Here is a 13,351-nt window from a genome sequence, read left to right as displayed (position 1 = left end):
ATTCTCTGCAGATGAAACCTCATTCTCTGCAGACACAACCTTATTCAGGACGGATGCAGCTTCATCCGGGGCAGACACAGTCTTGTCTTGGGTGGCTGCAGCCTCATCTGAGCCTCTCCGCTGGGCCTCCTTGCATGCACACACCCGCATCTCCTTATGAAGCTTCCTTCACTCGGCGGGCCCAGCCAAGCGCCAACGTGCAAAAAGCTGTGTGCCACGGAGAGCCCGCAGAGGTCCTGAAGAGCCACATTTGCAGGTGCTGCAGTTCTCTGTGGGGCCGTGGTCCATGCAGTGGTAGTCTGCATCCCGAGGAGGAGCCAGTCCCTGGTGTTGGCGATGCCCGTGTCTCCAGCGGGGGGCGCTGTTCTGTTCCTTCTGCCGGCCTCTCCTGGCAGATCCCAGCCCCGTGTAGGGACCTCCTGGGCTGGGCTCCATGTAGATGCCACCTGCATCTCTTTGCAGAGTCTTGTCCTTTGGAGACGTAGCCCTCTTTTCCTTGCGGCGGGGGGGGCTCCTGCGTGGACAACATCTGCATCTCCTTAGAAGGGCCCGGCTTCACCTGGCAGAGCCTCATATTACGTAGATGCAGCCCTCATCTTGGCACAGAGGTTCAGTCTGTGTAGACATGGTGTTGTGGGGTGAGGCCACCTGTGGATCCGAGCAGCTTCTGATCTCCTGCCTGCCTGCTTGCCCCAATCTCTCAGGTAGCCTGGTCCCTGCAGCTTAGGCCCCCACCCTGCCAGGCTGCTCCTTTTGCTGTGACATCTTCTGAGGCAGCTGTAGGCCCAGCTCAACACTGGGGCCCAAGTCCCAAGACCTCCAACCCCTTGGGGTCTGGGACGCTGCCAGCGCAGCCTGCCTGTGTCTCTGCTCTGTCTGACGAGGCCAGAGATTCTCAGATCCGCAGAGCCTCGAAGGCTTGCCAAGAACGAGACCAAGTGCCGGGGTGGGCAGCTGAGAGGAGCAGGGGAGCTAAGAGGGGCTAGAAGCAGGCAAGGAGGAGCCAGAGTGGGTGAGCAGGAGCCAGGGAGGGGAGAGGGAGAGGGAGAGCTGTGAGGAGGAGCCAGCCAGCCAGAAAGGTGGTGAGTGGGTGCCTTGGCTGAAGAGTATTGATACAATGAGAAAGAAGGTGGGGGGAGAATCCTCTGTGACTCCCTGAATGGCTCCAGCCCTGGTCAGAATGAAGCCTGGAGAGTTCTGTGTGAGCCCAGCCTGCCTACTTCCAGGACAGATTTAAGGCAACCCGGGAGAGTTGTTCCTGAGGAGTAGCCCCCATCTAAGCCGAGGTCCTATCCAGGTCAGCTGGAGGCACATGTGGAGTCCTCAGGGGTACCAGTTGGAAGAACAGCCTGCCATGGGAGTCAAGACAGAGCCCAGAGCCCAGGTCACACTCAACCACCTGTGCTCTGAGTCACTTTGATTGGTCCCTCCACTTCTCTGAGCCTCAGTTTCCTCATCTGTCAATGACAGGTTCCATGGCCGCTAAGATCCCTCCCTGCCCTCACTTTCTAGGATCACTGAGGCTCTTGCATTCACCCCCTTGCTCTGTAAATGGGCAGCTGAGCCGTGGGGAAGGGGCAGGCTCAGACTCGGCCCAGAGTCTCAGTGAATTGGTGGTACTAGAGGTACTAGGTGGTGAGCTCAGAGCATCCCTGTTACAGTAACCATCCCCCTCCTATGCTCAAGATCCAAAAACATTCCCTGCTGGCTCCCTGGTGCCCAGCCAGCCAGCTTGAGGAGGAGGCAGGGTCCGGAACATTGGACCCAGGTCAAAGCTGAGGAACTTTATAAAGCCTGAAGAGGGAAAAGAGCAAAAGAGTGCAGGCCGGTGGGCACCTTGTTTGTTGAGGCAGAATTTCTGGGTGAGAGAAACCAAAAAACAGCTTCCCACCTCCCTGACCTAGACCCCTTGGGAAGCAGTGCCAGTACCCCAGCCCTTTTGGGAAGTAGGTCCTAAGGCAGAACCCTCCCACTACCCAGACACAAGCACCACTCTGTTCACACTGCCTGGACCCCGGCAGGCCATGGCACATCTACACAGTTGCGATAGTGATTGAGCACCTAACACCTCCATGAACATGTGCCAAAAGGCATTTGTTGCCCCCTCTTTGTTCTATCAACTAGATATTTAGTATCCCTGTTTTTGTCCAAAAACATTCTCAGAAGTACCATGCAGAGGTTTTCTTGTCAGCAGATTGCCAAAGAACCAAGGCAAACATCATCTACCTCTCTTAGAAAGATGTCTTGACAGCTTTCACTGACTCTTAGGAGAAGCTTCTCACTGTGCTCCCACAGTCCTCAAGTCCTTCCCAATCCTACACCCGGTCACTGGCTTTTGAGTGAGCTTAGATGAATGGAGACCTGGCTTCCAGTCTGAGCTTGGTCATACCTTTGATGTGTCACATTATACAAGTTCTTTGCACTCTCTGGGCCCCAGGTTCCAGAGAGGTGGTATAAAGGCAGTCCACCCTAGACAAGGGTGACTAGCCTGTACTTTGAGGACAAAGCCATTTTTGGTGGCCTGAGAGGTAGTCATAAAACATGTCAATATCCAAAAGAAATCCCAATATGATGCAACTGCTAAGTGGTGAGCAAACACAGAAGTCCATCAGACAGGTTATATTAGTTATCATCAACCTAACATTTTTGATGTCTCATAAATGATTAAATTATTTTGTCATGAATTATTGATCATAGCTAACCCTCTGTGCCAGCCACTGTTCTCTGTGTCTTCTGTGTATTGATTCACTTCATCCTTTTAATACCAACCGAGGTGGATGCCATTATCATCCCCTTTTACAGATGAGACAACTGACTCCAAGACAAGTGCTTTGTGAGTGGTGAGGCTGAGATTCAGACAGTCCATGCACTTAATCACTGCTTTCTTCTGCCTCCTGTTCAAACACTTGCCAATTTCTCTTTTCTCCATTACTTTGAGGCATGAAAGATTAAATCATTTAACCTCTTTGAGTCTTAATTTCTTTACCCATGAAATGGGAAGCCCAGAGGACCTACCTAATAGGGTTGTTGCAGGAATTAAATGAGAAAATGTGAGAAGACCCTGTTACAGAGTATATGCTCCACACATTCTTACTGTGGTAAATGGAGTACCTGGCAGTATTTAAATACTGTTCTGGCATGTGTGATACGTGGAGGGACATGAGTGGTTTAGACTCTTTAAAACTTGCTATTTGGGGGACATTATAGTAATGACTCTACAGGAGTTTCACATACAAATGCAACCAAACAAGCATTGTGAAGCACTTTCACAAATCACATACATCTTCTGTGGGAATCCATAGACAGCCTTGTAAATGTTATTACTCCTATTTTGCAGAAGAGAAAACTGAGGCTTGAAGAGGCTGTGTGGATTTCCCAAGGTCACCCAGCTAGAAAGTGGCAGAGCTGGGACTCTAACCCCCAAGTCCAGTACCCACTCTCTACTATGCAGGTGAGCCACCCCTGTCCTTAACAACCTCTCAGGTTTTCTGATGGACTTGGGTATTTTCATTGCATAATGGTCAAGTTGAGCGGAAGCAGGGGGAAGATGGCTGAAAAACCCATCCTGTTCCCCTTGTTTCTTCTCAGGGACAAAGCTGCTTTCACCTGGGCATACAGTTCACACAGTCCAACCAGTGTGAGTGTAGTGGGAGCTGGACCCATGTATTGCCAATGCATTTGCATCTCCCACAGTGCTCAAACGCTTTACCATGACTTTTCTGAACCCATTCCAATGAGGTCTGCCTCAGGCTCCTTGCTTTAATAAAAGGTCTCTTTTAGAGATTTTTGAAAAATAGTAAAACACTGCATTTCAGCTCCACAAGGTCATTCCATACAGTAATATTAGGATGGCACTGTCCCTCTTCCCTCCCACTCATATTGTCCAAAGATTCTATGTAATACAAAAAAAAAGATACAAAAGTCTAAACAAAAATGGAAATAACCCAGAATAACCCAGATTCATTTTTTTCTTTTTTAAATAATGGCTTTAGTGAGGTATCATTCACATTCCATAAAATTCACCCTTTAAAAGTATACAGTTCAGTAATTTTAGTGTTTTCACAAAGTTGTGCAACCATCACCACTAATTCCACAATATTTTCTTTCTTCTTTTAAAGATTGTATTTATTTATTTAAGAGAGAGAGAGAGTGCACGTGGAGGGGGTGGGGGCGGGGGTGGGGAGATGGACAAGCAGACTCCATGCTGAGCCCGAAGCCCGATGCAGGGCTCAGTCTCACAACCCTGAGATCATGACCTGAGCCAAAATCAAGAGTCAGCCACTTAACCGACTGAGCCACCCAGGCGCCCCTAATTCCACAATATTTTCATTAAACGGTCATTTCCTATTCCCCATATCCCCAGCCCCTGGCAATCAGTAACCTCCTTCTGTCTTTATGGATATGCCTATTCTGGACATTTTATCTAAGTGGAGTCATACAATATATGGCCTTCTGTGACTGGCTTCTTTCACTTAGTGTAATGTTTTCAGGGTTCATCCATGTTGTAGTACCTACCCGTACTTCATTCATTTTGATGGCTGAATAATATTGCAATGTATGGATAGACCACATTTTGTTTATTCATTCATTAGTTGATGGAAGTTTGGGTTGTTTCCATCTTTTGACTATTATGAATAATACTGCTATGAACATCCATGCACAAGTTTTGTGTGAACAAGTTTTCATTTTTCTTGGGTCTATACCTAGGAGTGGAAGTGCTGGGTCATATGGGAACTCCATGTTTAACCTTTTGAGGGACTGCTTGACTGTCTTCCAAAGTGGCTGCACCATTTTACATTCCCACCAGCAGTGTATGAGGGTTCCAGTTTCTCCACATTCTTGCCAAGGCTTGTTATTGTCCATCATTTTGATTGTAGCCATGTAATGTGTATAAAGTGGTGTCTTAGTGGGGCTTTGATTTGCATTTCCCTGATGGCTCATGATGTTGAGCATCTTTTAATGTGCTTATTGGCCATTTGTATATCCTCTCTGAAGAAATGTCTATTCAAATCTGTTGCCCTTTTAAAATTTGTGTTGTCTTTTTATTAGTGAGTTGTATGACTTCTTTATATATTCTAGTTACAAGTCTTTTATAAGAGGTATGATTTTCAAATGTCTTCTCATGGTCTTATTTTTTCATTCTCTTAACAGTACCTTTTAAAAAGCAGACATTTTAAAATTTGATGAAGTCTCATTTATCAACTTTTGCAAAGGTCTTCTCCAATGTTTTCTTCTAGTTTTATAATAAGTTTTAGGGGTTACATTTAGGCTCATGATACATTTTGAATTAATTTTTGTATATATCATGTAGTATGGATCAAAATTTATTATTTTTTTTACACATAGACATTCTCAGCAACACACCTGGGAGCTCACAGCTATATGAAGTGATCAGTATGCTTTTTTAATATTTATGTGCCATTTTAATAAAATGAAAGAGTTGAAGCCCCTGCTTTAAATATATATATATAAACTATCATTTCTCCACTGAATTGCCTTTATAGCTTTGTCAAAAACCAGTTTTCCATAAATGTGTGGGCCTGTTTCTAGACTCTATTCTATTCCACTGATGTATTTGTCTATCTTGGACACCAACACCACTATGTCTAGAATACTGCAGCTTTATAATAAGTCTTGAAATCAAATAGTGTAAGTTCTCCAACTCTTCTTCTTTTTCCAAGTTTTGGCTCTGCTAGGTCCTTTGCATTTCCATGTGAATTTTAGAATCAGTTTGTTAGTTTCTACACAAACACCTCCTAGAATTTTGATTGGTATTGTATTGAATCCATAGATCAATTTGGGAAGAATTGACATTTTAACAATATGAAATCTCTGCCCCATGAACATGGTTTTTCTCTCTGTTTATTTAGGTCTTTTTATTTTCTTTTAGCAGTGTTTCATAGTTTTTACTGTAGAGGTCTCTCACACCTTTTCACAGGTTCATCCCTAAGTATTTCATATCTTTGATGCTATTTTAAAAAGAATTTTTAAATTTTAATTTCTGATTATTCATAAGTAGTAAATAGGAAAACAACTGATTTTTGTATATCGATCTTGTATCCTGTTACCTTACTAAACTCACTTACTAGCTGTTTTTGCACATTTTCATCACATTTTCCACAATTATATTGATTGCGAATAGACAATCATTGGTTGTGAATAAAGCTAGTTTTACTTCTTCCTTTCCATTCTCAATTGCCTTTTCTTCCTTCTTTCCTTCCTCGCTTCCTACCTTTTTTCCTTTCTTTCTCTCTCTCTTCTTCCTTTCCTTCCTTTCTTCTTTATTTCCCTTCTTTTTTTCTTGATTGCCCTAGCTAGAACCTCCAGTACAATGTTGTATAGAAGTGCTGAGACTGGACATTCTTGCAGTGTTCCCAAATTTGGGAAGAAAGCTTTTTTTTTTTTTACCATTAAGTTTTATGTTAGCTGTAGACTTTGTGTAGTTGCCCTTCTTCAGGTTGAGCAAGTTCCATCTATTCAAAGTTTGTTGAGAATTATTACCAATAGGTGTTGGATATTGTTAAATGCTTTTTTGACCTTCATTGCAATAATATGATTTTTCTCTACTAATTTGTTAATATGGCAAATTATATTGATTGTTTTTCAAACATTAGACCAACCTGGAATTCCTGGGATAAATTCTACTTGGTCACAATGTATTATCCATTTTATGTAATGTTGAATTTGATTTGCTAAAATTTTGTTCAGAATTTTTACATTTACATTCATGATGAATATTGATCTGTAGTTTTCTTACAATGTTATTATCTGGCTTTGGTATCAAAATAATGCTGGCCTCATAAAATGAGTTGGAAAGTCTTTCCTTCTCATCCATTCTCTGGGACAGGTTTTTATATTTTCTTTTATTTCATCCTTAAATGTTTGATAGAATTCACCAATTAAGCCATCTGTTTCTGGAGTTTTCTGTATGGGAAAGTTTCTAACTACAAATTCAATTTCTTTAATAGATACAGAGATATTCTATTTCTTCAGGAGTCAGCTTTGGTAGTTTGTGTCTTTCAAGGAATGGGTCTATTTCATCTAAGTCACTAAATGTATTGTCATAAAGTTGTTTATGATATCTTATCCTTTAAATACCTGTAGAAGCCATAGTGACATCATTTCTCAGCTCCCAGTATTAGTAATTTGTGTCTTATCTCTTTTTCTCCTGGTCAGCATGGCTAGAGGTTTATCAAGTTTACTGATCTTTTGAAACGACCAGTGTTTGTTAGAATGATTTTTCTCTATAGTTCTTGTTTTCTGTTTCATTGATCTCTGCTTTGATCTTATTTTTTCCTGTATTCCACTTACTTTGGGTTTAATTTGCTTTCTTTTTCTCATTTCTTGAAGTAGAAGCTGAGATGAATGATTTGAGATTCTTTTTTCTTTTCTAGTATAGGCATTTAGTGCTATAAAATTTCCCTTAAGTACTATTTTAACAGCTTTCACCAAATTTTTAGATGTTATGTTTTCATTTTCATTCAATTCAAAGCATTTCCTAACTTTTTATTTCTACCTTTATGTGTGGATTATTTAAAACTGTCTTATTTACTTTCCAAATAATTGGGAATTTTTCAGAGATATTTCTGTTATGGATTTCTAACTTAATTTCATTATGATCAGAGAACAGACTTTGTATGGCTTGAATTCTTTCAATTTTATTGAAACTTGTTTTATGACCCAAAATATTGTCTATCTTGGTAAATGTTCCATGTATATTTAAAAAGAATATATACTCTAATGTGGTTGGGTGGACTATTCTATAAATGTCAAGTAGATCAAGTTTGTTTATAATGTTGTTTAGATCTTTTATATCTTTATTGAATTTCTGTATACTTGTTCTATCAATTATCAAGAGAAGGCTATTGAAATCTCCAGCTTTATTTATTTCTATTAATCCTTGTGTTGTGTCAGTTTTTGCCTCATGTTAGGTTCATAAGCTCATATATTCTTGGTGAATTAACCCTTTTATCATTATGGAATGACCTTCTTTATCCATGTTAACATTCTTTATTCTATTTTTTTATTTTTTTAAAGATTTTATTTATTTATTTATTTGACACAGAGAGAGAGCACAAGCAGGCAGAGTGACAGGCAGAGGGAGAGGGAGAAGCAGGCTCCCAACTGAGCAGAGAGCCCAATGCGGGGCTCAGTCCCAGGACCCTGGGATCATGACCTGAGCCAAAGGCAGACGCTTAATGACTGAGCCACCCAGGTGCCCTTCTAATTTTTTTTAAGTAGGCTCCATGCCCAGCATGGAGCCCAATGTGGGGCTTGAACTCATGACCCTGAGATCAAGACCTGAGCTGAGATCAAGAGTTGGATGCTTAACCAACTGAGCCACCTGGGCGCCCCAACATTCTTTATTCTAAAACTTACTTATTCTGAAATTTAATTTGTCTGATACTAATATAACCACTCCAGATTTCTTTTGATTAGTGTTGGCATTGTATTTTTCATCCTTTCACTTTGAATCTGTTTGTGTCTTTATATTTAAAATGCATTTCTTATAAGGAGTATACAGTCAGGTTTTGGATTTAAATCCAATCTGACAATCTCTGCCTTTTTATTGTGGTGTTTAGATGATTTATATTTAATATAGTTATTGATATTATTAGATTTAAGTGTATTATTTTTTCATTTGCTTTTTATTTGTGCCATATATTCTGTGTTCTCCCTTTCCTCTCTTTTTAAAAAAACTTCTTTGGGATTAGTGGAGTATTTCCTAGATTCCATTTTATCTCCTTTGTTCATTTTTAAGGTATCACTCTTTGTTTCATTATTTTAGTGGTTGATTCAAGATTTACAGTGTACATTATTATCATGATCTGCCTTTATAATATTATTAATTAATAATATTAAGTAATACTATACCACTTCACATATTATAAGAATGTCATAGCAGCATACCTCCATTTCTCTTCTCTTCTCTTTTGTGCTATTATCATATGACTTACTTTTACTTATGTTATAAACTCCACACTCAATTGTTATTATTTTTATTAAATAGCTAATTATCTTCTAAATAAATTTAAATAATAATAAGAAAAATCTTATATTATTTACCCATGTAGTTACCATTTCCAGTGCTCTTCATTCCTTTATGTAGATTCGTATTTCCTTCTGGTATCATTTTCTCCTGTCTGAAGGACTTCCTTTAATATTTCTTGTATTGCAGGTCGCTGATGATGAATTCTTTTAGCTTTTGTATGTCTAACAAAGTCTTTCGTTTCTGAAATATAATTTCACTGGGTACAGAAGGTGAGGTCAACAAGTTTTTTATTTGTTTTCATCCAGTACTTTAAAGATATTGATCTACCACCTTCTTATTTGTGTTGTTTCTCACAAGAAATCTGCTATAATCCTTATTTTTGTTCCTCTATACGTAATGTAACTTTTTCCTCTTGTTGCTTTTAAGATATTTTTTGTCTTATCACTAGTTTGGAGCAATTTGATTATAACATTGCCTTGGTATAGTTTCTTCATGTTTCTTGTGCTTGAAGTTTACTGAAATTTTTGAATCTGTGGGTTTATAATAATCATTATATCTAGAAATTTTTTAGCTTTTATTTCTTCAATGTTTTCTGCTCCTTACCATTTTACAGGGACTCTAATTACACACATATTAAGCCTTTGAAGTTGTCCTAAAGCTCAGTAATGCTCTGTTCTTTATTTATACCCTCTTTTCTCTTTGAGTTTCATTTGGACAGTTTCTATTACTATGTCTTCAAGTTCGCTAATCTTTTTTCCTACAATGTCTAATCTTCCATTATTATCATCTAGTATATTTTTCATCTCAGACATTGTAATTTTTATCTCTAGAAGTTCAATGTGGGTCTTTTTTATATCTCACATGTCTTTACTTAACTTTTTGAACATATGGAGTACAGTTATAATAATTATTTTATTGTTCTAGTCTACTCATTCTAACATCTGTTTCAGTTCTGGATTGGTTTTAAATGATTTATCTCCTCAATATGAGTCATATTTTCCTGCTTTTTTTGCATTCTTGGGAATTTTCTATTGGATGCCAAACATGAATTTTACCTTATTAGGTGCTGCATATTTTTATGTTATCATAAATATTCTTGAACTCTGCTATGGGATGCAGTTAAGGTACTTGAAAATAGTTTGAACTTTTCTGATTTGCTTTTATGATTTGTTAGACAGGACTGGAGCAGTTATCAGACTAAGGCTAAGTATTTCCCAATACTGATAAAAGAACTACTGCATGCTCTACCCAATGCCCTGTGAATGAGATTTTCCAGATTGGCAGGTAGGAGCAAGCATAATCCCCAGAGTTGTGTTAATGCCAAACACTGTTTCTTCTAATTGTTTTTGGATGGTTCTTTCCTAAGCCTCGGTAGCCCCTCACATGCATGCACTGATCAGTACTCTACCGAATACCCAAGGGAGACCTTTGGCAGATCTTTAGAACACCCTGTCTACTCAGCTCTCCAATATTCTGCCCTGTGAAATTTAGCCTCATTGGCCTTCCTGGATTCCTAGCTCTTTCCTTACCTCCGAGAAAACACCAAGCTCTTTATTGGATTCCCCCCACCCCACAGCCTGGCATTTCTTTCTAGGCAATAAGCTGGGACAGTTGTAGCACTCACTTCATTTGTTTCCCATCTTTGTCTTTCACTACCTGATGTCCAACATCTTGAACAATACTGGTTTTTCAAAAATATATTGTCTGTTGATTATTTAGGAAGGAGAGTAAATTCAATCCCTGTTACTTCATCTTGGCCAGAAGCAGGTTACAACCCTTTTTAAAAATCCTAGTCCATCTTTAGATGGACTTAAAATTTAAACCTTTACTTATTTTTAAAATATCCTTTTTATCCTTGATAAAATATTTTTAAAATATCCCCAAAGGGGTCCCAATGAATGAGGAAAAACAGAGTCTTGGGAACAATTAAGAAGGGAAAAAGAAGGGCCCTGAGTTGAGGTGAGGCTTTTTCTTTTTTTCTCTTTTTTTTAAGATGTTATTTATTTATTTGACAGAGAGAGACACAGTGAGAGAGGGAAACACAAGCAGGGGGAGTGGGAGAGGGAGAAGCAGGCTTCCCACTGAGCAGGGAGCCCGATGTGGAGCTTGAGCCCAGGACCCTGGGATCATGACCTGAGCCAAAGGCAGACACTTAACAACTGAGCCACCCAGGCATCCCAGGTGAGGGTTTTTCATCAAACCAAATTATCATGTTTGTATATGTTTATGGTAGCCCCCAAGCTGAGAATAGCAGTAGAGACTTGCTTTGGTGGGGAGATCAGTTCTCTCCCTGGCATATGGCCTACTGACTCCCTTGCTTCAAAATGAGTATACAGACAGCCTGCCTACCTGCTGCTCCTGCAATGCCAACTCCGTATACGCATATGGTTGCTGAATAAAATACAGGATGCCCAGTTAAGTTTGAATTTTAGATAAACAAATAATTTTTTGGTATAACTGTGTTCCAAATATCTCAATGTATATACTTACACTAAAAATTGTTTATTATTTATCTGAAATTCAAATTTAACTGGGGTCTCTTTAAAAATTTTTTTTATTAACATATAATGTATTATTTGTTTCAGGGGTACAGGTCTGTGATTCATCAGTCTTACACAATTCACAGCACTCACCATAGTACTTACCCTCCCCAATGTCCATCACCCAGCCACCCCATCCCTCCCACCCCCCTCCACTCCAGCAACCCTCAGTTTGTTTCCTGAGATTAAGAGTCTCTCATGGTCTGTCTCCCTCTCTGGTGTCATCTTGTTTCATTTTTCCCTCCCTTCCTCTATGCTCCTCTGTCTTGTTTCTCAAATTCCTCATATCAGTGAGGTCATATGATACTTGTCTTTCTCTGATTGACTTATTTCACTTAGCATAATACCCTCTAGTTCCATCCATGTTGCTGCAAATGGCAAGATTTCTTTTTTTATGGCTGCATAATATTCCATTGTCTATGTATACCACATCTTCTTTATCCATTCATCTGTCGATGGACATCTTGGCTCTTTCCATAGTTTGGCTATTGTGGACATTGCTGCTATAAACATCGGGGTGCATGTGCCCCTTTGGATCACTACATTTGTACCTTTGGGGAAAATACCCAGTAGTGCAATTGCTTGGTCATAGGGTAGCTCTATTTTCAACTTTTTGAGGAACCTCCATACTGTTTTCCAGAGTGGCTGCACCAGCTTGCATTCCCACCAACAGTGTAGGAGGGTTCCCCTTTCTCCTCACCCTCGCCAACATCTGTCGTTTCCTGGCTTGTTAATTTTAGCCGTTCTGACTGGTGTGAGGTGGTGTCTCATTGAGGTTTTGATTTGGATTTCCCTGATGCCAAGTGATGTTAAGCATTTTCTCATTGTCTGTTGGCCATTTGGATATCGTCTTTGCAGAAATGTCTGTACATGTCTTCTGCCCATTTCTTGATTGGATTATTTGTTCTTTGGGTGTTGAGTTTGTTAAGTTCTTTATAGATTTTGGATACTAGCCCTTTATCTGATATGTCATTTGCAAATATCCTCTCCCATTCTGTCGGTTGTCTTTTGGTTTTGTTGACTATTTCCTTTGCTGTGCAAAAGCTTTTTATCTTGATGAAGTCCCAGTAGTTCATTTTTGCCCTTGCTTCCCTTGCCCTTGGCGATGTTTCTAGGAAGAAGTTGCTGCAGCTGAGGTCGAAGAGGTTGCTGCCTGTGTTCTCCTCAAGGATTTTGAGGACTCCTGTCTCACATTTAGGTCTTTCAACCATTTGGAGTCTATTTTTGTGTGTGGTGTAAGGAAATGGTCCAGTTTCATTCTTCTGCATGTGCTGTCCCATTTTCCCAACACCATTTGTTGAAGAGACTGTCTTTTTTCCATTGGACATTCTTTCCTGCTTTTTCGAAGATTAGTTGACCATAGAGTTGAGGGTCCATTTCTGGGCTCTCTATTCTGTTCCATTGATCTCTGTGTCTGTTTTTGTGCCAGTACCATACTGTCTTGATGGTGACAGCTTTGTAATAGAGCTGGAAGTCCGGAATTGTGATGCCACCAGCTTTGCTTTTCTTTTTCAACATTCCTCTGGCTATTCGGGGTCTTTTCTGGTTTCATACAAATTTTAGGATTATTTGTTCCATTTCTTCAAAAAAAGTGGATGGTATTTTGATGGGGATTGCATTGAATGTTGTAGATTGCTCTAGGTAGCATAAACATGTTCACAATATTTGTTCTTCCAATCCATGAGCATGGAACATTTTTCCATTTCTTTGTGTCTTCCTCAATTTCTTTCATGAGTATTCTATAGTTTTCTGAGTATAGATCCTTTGCCTCTTTGGTTAGATTTATTCCTAGGTATCTTATGGTTTTGGGTGCAATTGT

The 13,351-nt window shown here is 39.8% G+C and overlaps 1 long non-coding RNA gene across 1 annotated transcript in view; it reads left to right on the top strand.

Annotated features, from left to right (window-relative positions):
- The first annotated feature begins 3,269 nt into the window (after positions 1–3,269).
- Positions 3,270–13,351, top strand: part of LOC116627582 — a 62,245-nt gene continuing 52,163 nt past the window's right edge. Inside the window, exon 1 of the long non-coding RNA XR_004298505.1 lies at positions 3,270–3,451. This is a non-coding gene — a long non-coding RNA (uncharacterized LOC116627582). The remainder of the gene's footprint in view (positions 3,452–13,351) is intronic.

This window comes from Phoca vitulina, unplaced genomic scaffold, assembly GCF_004348235.1.
Source record: "Phoca vitulina isolate PV1807 unplaced genomic scaffold, GSC_HSeal_1.0 scaffold99, whole genome shotgun sequence".
Classification (NCBI taxonomy): domain Eukaryota; kingdom Metazoa; phylum Chordata; class Mammalia; order Carnivora; family Phocidae; genus Phoca; species Phoca vitulina.
This window is presented reverse-complemented; position numbering and strand designations above follow the sequence as displayed.